Source organism: Macrobrachium rosenbergii, chromosome 10 (assembly GCF_040412425.1).
Source record: "Macrobrachium rosenbergii isolate ZJJX-2024 chromosome 10, ASM4041242v1, whole genome shotgun sequence".
In the NCBI taxonomy this organism is placed as follows: domain Eukaryota; kingdom Metazoa; phylum Arthropoda; class Malacostraca; order Decapoda; family Palaemonidae; genus Macrobrachium; species Macrobrachium rosenbergii.
The window spans coordinates 19,732,957-19,745,052 of record NC_089750.1 but is presented as its reverse complement, the minus strand read 5'-3'; positions in this window follow the sequence as shown (position 1 = coordinate 19,745,052).

Below are 12,096 nucleotides of genomic sequence, written 5' to 3'. Positions count from 1 at the left end.
AACTTAGCTTACGGGCATGGCAAAAAAACCAGGGCTGTGTAATAGTAATATGCACCTCGGGAATATGCGACCTTGAATAAGAGATAGCTGAAGAATATAGAGCCATTGTTTTACACTTCTTGCTCGTTTATGAATTTTGCGATATCAGACGCATGAATATGCAACAACGGAAAATACTTATGATAATCTATTTCGAGCTTTCTGCCCAACGCTTGATATACAGTAAATAAAGCACTAACTAGCAACTCATGAAGTTGGTGACCTGCACGCTATGCGGAGCAAGGGACAAAGCTAGTACCTGCATTCAGTGCAATATCCAGATTGATTTTTACCCCGCATTTCTGTGCATTTCTAGCCTTACAGGTGGAGAAGCGGGAACCTCTGGCGTGGCGTAAGAACCCGTAAGTTAAAAGCCTTCCACCAACACAAACAAAATATCCCACACAAAAGACACTCACAAAAAAATAAAAAAAATAAAAGGTGGAGAGGCGGAAATCTCTGTTATCTCTTAAAAACCTTTAAGTTAAAGCCTTCCCCCCACACAAAAATAAAATATCTCCCCATGAATTAAAAAAAAAAAAAAAAAAAAAAAAAAAATATATATATATATATATATATATATATATATATATATATATATATATATATATATATATATATAAAAAAAAAACAAGATCTGGAGGAGGCTACCTCTGACGTTGCAGTGTCTAATAAGAGGCGTAATTATGAAACCCGTCTATCACTAAATAAAAATGACTTAATTATCGGGATCACCTCTGACAATGTTGACTCTTCTTCTAAACGATAATAAGCACGACTTTGACAAACTAAAGCAGTTCAATAAAGTAGAGAACTCCACTGGATGTGAATGAGGTGAAAGGCTGATCAAACCAGTCGGCCATTTCTTAATGAATACAATCCTTCACTATGGTCAAATCGCACAAACGTCCCTCACAGGGGAGGTGTAAGGGGGCCGGTCAACATCGTGCCCCTGTTAATCTAGCTCGATACCGAGGGACGGGAAGAAAAAAAAATACGTCCTACAGAGCGTACAGAATGGGGTTGTAAAAAGCGTGGAAAATGTAAGCAGAGAGAAAATTCCAAAGTTTTGCGGCTGATAGAACGATAATGAGTCTACTTTTTTCCTGAGAGTCTACGACGCGAACGGTTGACCTGATATCAAGCCTGGTCCAGGGCGAAATGTGATTAACGATTAACTTTTCTTAAATCTCATACCCTAGACATGCAGAGTATGTTTGGAAGGTCATAAACCGAATCAGAAGAGAGCAATGACAATACTGAAGGCCATATTATGGATCTGTAAAAGATGCTTCAGTGGAGTGGCGAGAATGTTAATGGAGCAATGGATTGGAATATAAAATTTAGGCCACACGACAAACACTGGAACCGATGAGGTCACTCAGCGCTGAAACGGAAATTAAGAGTGAAAGGTTTGATAGGTGTAACAGGAAGAAAATGTCACAGTTGCACTGTGAAACAATTGTTAGGAGAGGGTGGAAAGTAAGATGGAAGAAAGAGAATATGAATGGAGGTACAGGTAAGACATTAAAGGGGTTGTAGCTAGGGGCCGAAGGTACGCTGCAAGGAACCTCAAGTATTGTCTACAGTGCACCGAGTGAGGTGCACTGACGGCACTCCCCCACCTACAGAGGCTAAACGGAGCAACAGTGAGAAATACCGACATGGGTCTAATGAAGCTCACCCAGGGAAAACCAAGCGATGGGAAGGTTTAGCCAAGGAACTGAAAGAAATGAATAAGGAGACAAAGCAATAAACAAGTAAAAAATGCGCCGAAGTTTCTTCTGCGCAATCGAATTTTCTGTACAGTGCATAATCAAGGCTACCGAAAACGGATCTATCTTTTGGTGGTCCAGCTATAATGCTGTATGAGCCGCGGCCCACGAAACTTTAACTATGGCCAAGTGGTGGCCTATCCTATATCGTTGCCAGAAGCACGATTATGGCTAACTTAACCTTGAATAAAATGAAAACTATTGAGGCTAGAGGGCTGCAATTTGGTATGTTTGTTGATCGGAGGGTGGATGATCAATGTACCAATTTGCAGCCCTCTAGCCTCGGTAGTTTTAAGATCTAAGGGCGGACAGAAAAAAGTGCGGACGGACAGACAAAGCCGGCACAATAGTTTTCTTTTACAGAAAACTAAAATTGGATTACGAGTATCACAAAGAAAAACAGGGGGTGTAAATTGATTTGCTATGGCGGGATTTTGAGTACGTGTTTCATCATTGCTACCAAGATTTATATAGCCTACATTGACTTCGACTACTGATGGTTAAAGGCAACATATCTTTCTTAAAAAATTGACAGTCAGACCATTCTGGAAACACTAAAAAAGACAAAGGACTCCACATCTGGAAGTGAATGTTATCAATGTCCGTATATGCAAACAAATGTTTATAGTATCGTCGCAGGTTAGGACTCAGTATAATATTATGCGGGCAAAACAAGCAAATCTATTATTAATTGTATATGTAAGAGGCCTAACTGTCATTCTTCGGATGTTATTAAATTTATTATAATTTTTCTCGTCATTTTAACGTAACATCCGTAGATCTGCGTTCTAAAGAAATGAGGGAAATGCCAGAAGTCTTGCTAGATGACACAAAAGATACGACCCCCCCCCAACACACACCCATCTACTAATCAGCTCAGTGGTCTGGTAAAACTAAGGGTTCTTAACTTTTTGATAAAAAACGGTTCTAAAAAAAAAAAAAAAAAAAAAAATTGGGAAGTTAATGTAAAGGTGACGGCCGCGCGAAGATATCGTTCATTAATATAATTTTGTTTATTAAACAATAAGGAAAATGGTGAATATAACGAAGTACACGCAAGATATATACGAGATAATGACAAATTTACCGTCTTTTGTTCATGTTTTTTCCGTTAATCTAAAAGGACTGATACTAAACATGGCGGAATAAAAATATAAACAAAAGACTGTAAATTCCTCATAATCTCGGTACAATTCTCAAATTATATATTTCACATGTACTGCATTATACGAGTAAGCACCCTCTTCTGTATTCTTCAGTCAGGAAATTACATTGGTTGCCCTGAGGCATGGCAATAAGTTTTAGGCCATTACTATATAAGAATATTGTCTGAATAACGCATCAGCAGCAATAATAATAATAATAATAATAATAATAATAATAATAATAATAATAATAATAATAATAACACTTTACAATGTTACACAGTCTTCTATCTGGATAAAAAAATTAAATGCTTTTATTAAAATGCACTAAAAAGTGCAAAATAATGTTTTGAGACACACCAGGATTTTCTTACAATTAATCATGTCTACAAAAATGAAAGTGTGGGCGCCAAACATGGAAGGAAATTCTACAAGAAATATAAAAATATATTTCTTTTCTTGTAGCATTTCCTTCCATGTCTGGCGCCCACGCTTTTATTTTTGTAGTCATGATTAATTGTAAGAAAATCCAGGTGTCTCAAAAAATATCTCGTACTTTTTTTTGCATTTTAATAAAAGGATGTTAAAAAAAATAAATATTTTAAAATTTTATACTTTATTGTTTGGACAGAAATTGTAACCGATTTATAACTGTAGCTAACGAAATTGAACGTGATAGCCTGTCGAGCCAAAGAAGGTTTGAAAAATCCGTAGAGTTATTAACTTATTCTACAGAGTCAAAGAAGGTATGAAAAATCCAAAGAGCTTCTTACAAACCCTGAGGTACTGGGAGAGGTTACTGTAGGATCACTAGAGGTCACTGCTGACCTACTAATCATGTAAGGTTGTACTGTCACCGGGATTGAGTGACCATGCAAAATTTCAAGTCCAGCGGACAAAGGGAACAGGTCGAAAATTGAATTACAAGTTTTGGCCCAAACACAAGACAGACAGATGCATAAGTCAAGTTAATTAAAAGCATGTAAAAACACCTGAACAGCTCTTCCGATCTGGCCAGTACTTTAAAGGGTAAGGGGAAGGGAATGAAATATAAAATTTAGGTCAAAGGCCAAGTGCTGGGACCTATGAAGTCATTCAGCACTGAAACAGAAAGTGAGAGTAAAAAGGCTTTAAAGGTGTAACAGGAGGAAACCCTCGCAGTTGCACTCTGAAACAATTGTTAAGAGAGGGTGGAAAGTGAGATACAATACAAGAGACTATGAACGGAGGTACGGTGAAAGGAATGAACGGAGTTACAGCTAGGGGCCGAAGGGACGTTGCAAAGAACCTTAAGTAATGCCTAATGTGCACCGTGTGTGGTGCACTGACGACACTACCTCCCTACGTGCAATTTCCTTTTATAATTTAACAATCGTTTTTGCGAAATGCAATTTCAGTAAGAAGAGCCTTCACTGTCAAAAGAAATTACATTTATGACAAATTAATCCTATAAATGATTGAATAATTACCCTAAGCATAATAAGTTACAGCTTGGGGGTATGGAGTGAGCGCGATTTTGCAGTATTATGCTAACCTAGCCTAGCATAACGCTAAATGACTGGACAAAGCATATAGTAATATCTGACAAATTGCCGTATACTTGGCTAACCTCATTAGACCTACTCATGATAACAGTACATTTTCTTCAGTGAGGCAAAAAATAAGTTTTCCTACATCTATCAGTGAACTTTTGCCCAGAACTTCTTCGGCCAACCTACGGTCTTCTACATAATAGAGGAGTAGCATCTTGCACCTGGCGGGCAGTATAGTCCTTGATCATATTGAGAATACTGGAACATAATTTAAGTAATAAAATTTCCTCAGGGATGACGTGAAACGAACAAAATACGCGAGTCATATGGGTCTATTGCCAACTAAACTTAAACTAACCTATTGCCATCAGGCCAAGTTACCTTTAACAATAAATAACTAGATAAGGAAACACGTTACGCACCTCTCCAACTCACTTGAAAACGGTGAAGTAGGCTATCTATCGTTGCATCACTTGGCACCGTTGTTAAAACTGATTTGTCAATAATATATACTAAAATATATTGGAAAACTCATGGTAAAACCATGTGTAAACAAGTTCACTGAAAAGTCACCTATCAAGTTATGGGAGAAGAATCAAGCCGATTTTCGTCATATTCTTTGGATGATTAGAGTTATTCATAAAGAAAGCCTCAAGACGATTCAACATATCGCTGGTCTCAGTATGCCGGAATTCATTCAACTTTAAATTAAAGAGAAAAGTCACTCGAGTAACTCATCTGATGCTCTGAGTCAACAACGGGATATTCCCCCTAGAGCGTCAATCACTGGAGTGGCGATCTCCCTGCCGAGTTTTACTATTATTTTATTATTATTATTATTATTATTATTATTATTATTATTATTATTATTATTATTATTATTATTATTATTATTACTTGACCCAATTTCACAGAGAAAAATGACTGCAAAAACAGGTTGGCCTAAGCACTCCAACCATTGTGGTCAAGGCCCAAGCATCTGCTCTTGGATTCTAACCAGTATTTAGCATAAATGGTTCTTGTAAATGACAGAACTTTCTTTGCATACAGTCACTAAACACTAACTAAACATTAATGTACAATCACTAATCACTAACATTCACAATACACTTACACTCACTAAACACTCACACTTACTATACACTCACACTCACTAAACACACCCTTACTATGCACTCACACTCACTAAACACTCACACTTACTAGACACACACTCAATAACACTAAACACTCATTAAATGCTCAACACTCACAAGGCACTCACTATACACTAAACGCTCACTAAACACTTATAAAACACTAAACAGTCACTAAATACTCACTATACCCCAAACACTCGGTAAACATTCACTAAACACTCACTTAATCCTAAACATTCATTAAACACCAAACACTCCGTAAGCATTCAGTAAGCACTCACTACACACTAAACATTCACTAAGTACTCACTTTACACTAAACATCACTAAACATTCACTAAGCACTCACTATACACTAAACACTCACTAAACCTTAAACACTCATTAAAAATTAAATACTCACCAAACCCTAAATGCTCTTTAAATCTCTAAACACTCATTAAACACTAAACAATCAATGAACATTCAATAATCACTCATTAAACACTCACTAAACACACATGAAACCTTCACTAAACACTAATTTTCATAAGACATTCACTAAACATTCACTAAACACTAACATTCACAAAAATTCACTAAAAACTAAACACTCACTAAACATTCACTGAATACTTACACACTAAACATTCACTAATACTTACATACTAAACATTCACTAAACATTCACTAAAACCTAAGAACTCATTAAACGCATTCACTAAACCTCAAACACTTGCTAAACATTCACTAAACACTTACATTCACAAAAATCACTAAGCCCTAAACACTCACTAAACATTCACTGAATGCTTACACTGTAAACATTAACTGAATATTTACACACTAAACATTCACTAAGTACTAACATGCACTAAACCTTGACTAAACCTAAACACTCACTAAACACCTACACTCTAAACATTCACGAAACCCTAAACATTCACTAAACATTCACTGAATACTTACACACTAAACACTAACATTCATAAGACATTCACTAAACATTCACTGAATACTTACACACTAAACCTTCACTGACATTCACAAAACATTCACTAAACCCTAAGCATTCACTGAATACTTACACACTAAACATTCACTAACATTCACAAAACATTCATTAAACGCTAAACACTCACTAAACATTCACTGAATATGTACACAATAAACATTCACAAAATGTTCAATAAACCCTAAATACTCACTAAATATTCACTGAATACTTGCACACTAAAACATTCACTAACATTCACAAAACATTCACTAAACCCTAAGCATTTAGCGAATACTTACACACTAAACATTCACAGAACATTCACTAAGCCTTAAACATTCATTAAACATTCACTGAATACACACACAATAAACATTCATTAACATTCACAAAACATTCACTAAATCCTAAATACTCACTAAACATTCAATAACATTTGCAAAACATTCAGTAAACCCTAAAATAAACATTACTAAAACTAAACACTTACTCATAAACATTCACTAAACACATACTCACTAAACCCTAAACATTCGCTAAACACTTGCTCATTAAACATTAACGATAAAAAAATTCATAATCGTACTAAGTCCCTGTTCAATTTGCGGGTTACCAGACCTTTCAAGATGGCCACAAGGCTTTAAGCGCCAAAGTGGTGGAAGACCACCGAACTACATAGTACTGGTATAAAGATAGCAGCTCCAAGTACTGTATACACCCTCTATTTTCCAAGTGGATCTTGTCCGGATTATTCTTGTCATCCCCAGGGTGAAAGTAGGGAATCTGGGAATTCTGAAGGTTTCTGGGAATTCCAGAGACTTCTGGGGCTTCCGAAGGCGTCAAGACACTCTCCAAGCTCTGTAGCCTTTGGATTTCTTGCACAATACTAAAGAACAGCATTTTATAGAAAAGAAATCAGAGATGAAAGGCTCTGAAGATTTCTTAGGGGAAAGCCCACGTTTTTGGAGATGAATAAGCCTATGTTCTTGGAGATGAATTCTGGGTTTCCTGGGTTTCCAAAGGCTTCCAGACAACTCCAGGTATTGAAGCCTTTGGAAATGCCAACTGGATTCTCCAGGAATGCCTCAGGAGCTGGAGACTGCTTCAAAGGATTCTGGGTCATGAAGACATCTTCAAGAGTACCCAGACGTCTTCTCTCGTCATTAAGATGGAATCCCATAAGATTATAGATGACTTATTAAAGTAAAGAAAATGCTTATGTGTCAGAAAAAGAACTCTAAGTAATGGTTAATGTGATTTTAAAATGATCTAAAACCTTCAGGATTTTCCTTGAAGACATTTTGGAATCCTTCAGTCTCCAGCTCCTGGAAGAACGAGAGAAATCCCATTTACACATGTGCCGAACTCCAAAGTCTCCAGGACAAATCTCTGAGATGCTTCAAATCATCTGGAAGCCTTCAGAGACAGCAAGTGTCATATTTGAAAAGCTGGGTAAGAGAAAGCAAAGAGTATGGTGAAGGGAAGGGTCCGACCCAGAGGCTACTTCCTCGGAGGAAGGCAGGTATCCTGCCAGGCTGGGGAAGTGGGCCTGGAGAGGGCCCAAGCCCCTCAAAGATGGGCCCTGAAAACCCCTGAGGCTCACCAGTCTCTTGAGGGCAGCCTTGAAAGGAAGGGTCCGACCCAGAGGCTGCTTCCTTGGAGGAAGGCAGGTATCCTGCCAGGCTGGGGAAGTGGGCCTGGAGAGGGCCCAAGAACTTCAAGGATGAGGCCCAAAAGCCCCCAAGGCTCGCCAGTCTCTTGAGGGCAGCCTTGAAGGGAAGGGTCCGACCCAGAGGCTGCTTCCTTGGAGGAAGGCAGGTATCCTGCCAGGCTGGGGAAGTGGGCCTGGAGAGGGCCCAAGAACTTCAAGGATGAGGTCCAAAAGCCCCAAGGGGCAGCCTTGAAGGAAGGGTCCGATTCAGAGGCTGCTTCCTCGAGGCAGGTATCCTGCCAGGCTGGGGAAGCGGGCTGGAGAGGACCCAAGAACTTCAAGGATGAGGCCCAAAAGCCCCAAGGCTCGCCAGTCTCTTGAGGGCATGAAGGAAGGGTCCGACCAGAGGCTGCTTCCTTGGAGGAAGGCAGGTATCCTGCCAGGCTGGGGAAGTGGGCCTGGAGAGGCCCAAGAACTTTAAGGATGAGGCCTAAAAGCCCCCAAGGCTCGCCAGTCTCTTGAGGGCAACCTTGAAGGGAAGGGTCCGATTCAGAGGCTGCTTCCTCAGAGGAAGGCAGGTATCCTGCCAGGCTGAGGAAGCGGGCCTGGAGAGGACCCAAGAACTTCAAGGATGAGGCCCAAAAGCCCCCAAGGCTCGCCAGTCTCTTGAGGGCAGCCTTGAAGGGAAGGGTCCGATTCAGAGGCTGCTTCCTTGGAGGAAGGCAGGTATCCTTCCAGGCCGGGGGAAGCAGGCCTGGAGAGGACCCAAGAACTTTAAAGATGAGGCCCAAAAGCCCCCAAGGCTCGCCAGTCTCTTGAGGGCAGCCTTGAAGGGAATGGTCCAACCCAGAGGCTGCTTCCTTGGAGGAAGGCAGGTATCCTGACAGGCCCGGGAGAAGTGGGCCTGGAGAGGACCCAAGAACTTCAAGGATGAGGCCCTGTTCCGGGGCGTTGCGGTCTTCTGGCCCCATTCTAAGGGGCTGGCTAGAAAATGGGTGTGGGGGGACTCCTGTGGGCAACACCCATCCTCCAGCAGATCCTGTCCAAAAGGACCCAGAAGATGGCAGCGCCTCCGGAGCGACACACAGCAGAGTCAGAATCCTCCACAGTCCTGCTTAACTTGGGAGGTTGTTTCTACTGCTTTGTTTCTTCTTCATCTGGACTTCCTCCGCTTTTTCCTTCCATCTCCCAATTCGGCAGAGCGGTTCTTCATCTCTTGGGCCTATTCTCGTACGAACCCAATTCTCCCTCTTTCGTTGTTGAGTTTTTCCTTCGACAAGACAATTTGCGGTTCCTTCTCAGCCAAGTCCCGTTGGAGCGATTGAGTTCGATCGTCCGGATTCTGGACCTTCAATTGGAGACCTACATTATCCCTCTGGTCCTCTTTCTAAGACTGTTGTCAAGAGCGCCATTTCTTGCTCGAGGAACATGAACTTCTTGGTGTGAGGCTTGCGGCCATCCTTCCAGCTCTTTCCTCATCTTTTTTCTCTCCACTTCATGGGCCATCAATCTTTCCTCGAGATAGGCGATGTAGACCTCATTCACACTTTCATCTTCCAGTTCGAGTATTTTTCCTTTGTTCTTTTCAAGTTCTGTTTCTTGGCGAGCGAGGAAGTCCTTTAGTTGGTCGATGTCCTTTTCTTTCTTAATCATGGCATCCTCCCACTCTTCATTTTTCTTCTTTAGGCACTCGTTATTCGAGGAAAGGTTCTTATTTTTGCTTTCAATTTTCCTTATGGTTTCCTGAGCATCAACAAATACTTTTCGAAGCTCTTCAACACAGGACCACTCTTTCCTTAGCTCCTTCTCTAAATCCTCATTCTTTTGGATGTGAAATTCTCCCTTCCGAATGGTGTCATCAGTTTCAATCTGGTTGTTCCAGTTCCTGAGAGCAGAAAAAGACGAATTTCGAAAATATGTTTTGAGAAAAGTGTTGAAGTCTTCAGTTCAGGCGAAATAAGATTCCAGAGGAAAAGAATTTGTCTCTTGTACATGCTTCTAGAAATGGACTCTGAATCTAGACTCTAAAAATACTGACCAGACCTAAAATTACTTAATTATTGGTGTCTCTCTTTAAATCTACTTTATAAACCATTGAATAAAATCGTTAAGAGCCTTATATCTACGCATACAAAATGGAATTAGTAAAGCAATGGCATTTTACCTTATATAAATGCTCGTATTCATGCTCATTCATTCATACATACACACACACACACACACACACACACACATATATATATATATGTGTGTGTGTGTGTGTGTGTGCACGTGTGTGTATGTGTAAAAGGGTCATATAGCTGTAGGCTTCTTAGCTGCAGTTAAGGGGAGCATCTAGGAAAAGGCATATATCGTAACACAGTTTATTATTCAGCAATGTCATATTACATCATCAAGGCTAAACTGAGCTAAAAAGACGCTCTTCTTTTTAGCTCAGTTTAGCCTTGATGATGCAATGTGACGTTGCTAAATGCTGTCGGCAATAATAAAGTGTGATATGACATACGTATGCCTTTTCCTGGAAGCCCCTTTGTAACAATATATATATATATATATATATATATATATATATATATATAATGTGTGTGTGTATAAATATATATATATATATATATATATATATATATATATGTATATATATATATGTATATATATATATATATATATATGTATGTGTATAAATATATAGATATATATGTATGTATGTATATACATTTATATATACCTTCTAGGAGAAGAATACACTCCGTCTATGAAGGATCAAACTCAAACCAGTGAGTGGAAGGGACCCTTTACCCATGGCAGGCAACCTTTCTAAGAGAAGATTACTCTGATTGCAAACCTTGATATCCAACCTTGGACTGCCCTAGCCATTGTACCATTGCCTTGCATGGTCTTGGGTTTGAGTTCCCATGATTGAGGGTACAAACAGGCATATTTCCTCTTTGTTGTTCACTTTCCCGTTTTTTCGAAAGTGCGTAGGACAGCCTGATATGAAAATAATGTTCCTTGGTATTACTAACAGGAAAGCGACTTTTTTTTTTTTTAGCAAATTTATCCTTAAGGTTATTTTATAATTTAATTTCTTAATCCATCCTGACGTCCCTCCCCCAGTTGTTGTGGCAAACTTGGCTGGTTTCTTATTTGCCTTACAAGGTGTACTGGCTCCACTTCGTTGGCCAATTTCTTCTGGCCCTATATATATATATATATATATATATATATATATATATATATATATATATATATATATATATATATATATATATATATATATATATATATATATATATATATATATATATATATATATATATATATATATATATATATATATAAAATATATATATATAAAGATAAAATCCAAGAAGGAAAGGGAAACACTGGAGTGCTGCGAGGCCTTTCGACTCTGTCGTCCTTTACTTAGCACTGCAGTGTTTCCATTTCCTTCGTGGATTTTATCTTTATTTATATATTTATTCATCACGTTCCATATTTTCGTGATTCAGTTATATATATACATACATACATACACACACACACACACACACACATATATATATATATATATATATATATATATATATATATATATATATATATATATATATATATATATATATATATATATATATATATATATATATATATATATATATATATATATATATATATATATATATATATATATATTAAGTATATAATTCGTATTCAGTGATCTAACAGATTGGGGTACGTGTTTGCATATTCAGTGATCATGCAAAAGTAAGTGCATTCGTGAGTTGGTCATGACGAGTTTTGCTGGAGAGAAAATATGTGAAAAGTAGAATTGGGGCTTA